This window comes from Babylonia areolata, chromosome 17, assembly GCF_041734735.1.
Source record: "Babylonia areolata isolate BAREFJ2019XMU chromosome 17, ASM4173473v1, whole genome shotgun sequence".
Classification (NCBI taxonomy): domain Eukaryota; kingdom Metazoa; phylum Mollusca; class Gastropoda; order Neogastropoda; family Buccinidae; genus Babylonia; species Babylonia areolata.
Window position 1 is genome coordinate 5,844,737 of NC_134892.1, and position 1,029 is coordinate 5,845,765.

At 47.7% G+C, this 1,029-nt stretch overlaps 1 non-coding gene across 1 annotated transcript; it reads left to right on the plus strand.

Moving 5' to 3' along the window:
- The first annotated feature begins 232 nt into the window (after positions 1-232).
- LOC143291790 (5S ribosomal RNA) lies at positions 233-351 on the plus strand. The gene has a single exon (XR_013056588.1). It is a non-coding gene; the product is annotated as a 5S ribosomal RNA (ribosomal RNA).
- Positions 352-1,029: the final 678 nt, after the last annotated feature.

Genomic DNA, 1,029 nt, shown 5'->3' on the forward strand with positions numbered 1-1,029 from the left:
GAAACTGAAACTGCTAGGCAGATTCCTGACAGCAGCATAACCTAAAGCGCTTTTTGTCAGGCCTTGAGTGCATGCTCGTAATTATCAGAGTGGATTTCTTTTGACAGAGTTTTGCCAGAGGACAACACTCTCGTTGCCGCGGGTTCTTTTTCAGTGCGCCAACAGTGGATATCGACAAGGCGTTCTGTGAGTGGTTCTAGAGCTAGCAGAAGTAATTACTTTTCACAGCACAGCCAACGGCCATACCACGTTGAAAACACCGGTTCTCGTCCGATCACCGAACTCAAGCAACGTCGGGCCCGGTTAGTACTTGGATGGGTGACCGCCTCGGAACACCGGGTGCTGTTGGCAACCTTTTTCTCAAGGCCTGACTAAGCGCGTTGGGATACGCTGCTGGTCAGGCATCTGCTTGGCTGATGTGGTGTAGCGTATATGGATTTGTCCGAACGCAGTGACGCCTCCTTGAGCTACTGGAAACTGAAACTCACAGCACAACACAACACAACACTAAGATGGGGATATCTACACAGTTTGAAAGGTGGTCTATGTGAATGGTTCAATAACTTGTAGAAGTGATGTCTTCACAATGCCTTGACTATTTTTTCACGACACAACTCAACGCAAGACATCACAGCACGGTTGCCACACAACACCCAGATGGAGGATATCTTCACAGTTTGCGAGGCGGGCGTTCTGTGATCTGTTCTTGAACTGGATGTCTTCAAAATACTTTCCACTATTTTTCACAACGCAATGCAACGTAACACAACGCAACGCAACACAACACAACACAACGACACGACACGACACGACACAGTTCAGTTTCAGTTTCAGTAGCTCAAGGAGGCGTTACTGCGTTCGGACAAATCCATATACGCTACACCACGTCTGCCAAGCAGATGCCTGACCAGCAGCGTAACCCAACGCGCTTAGTCAGGCCTTGAGGAAGAAAAAAAAAAAAGATAAAAACAGACAGACAGACAGACAGATATGATGGGGATATATACTCTACACAGTTTACCAGGGGGT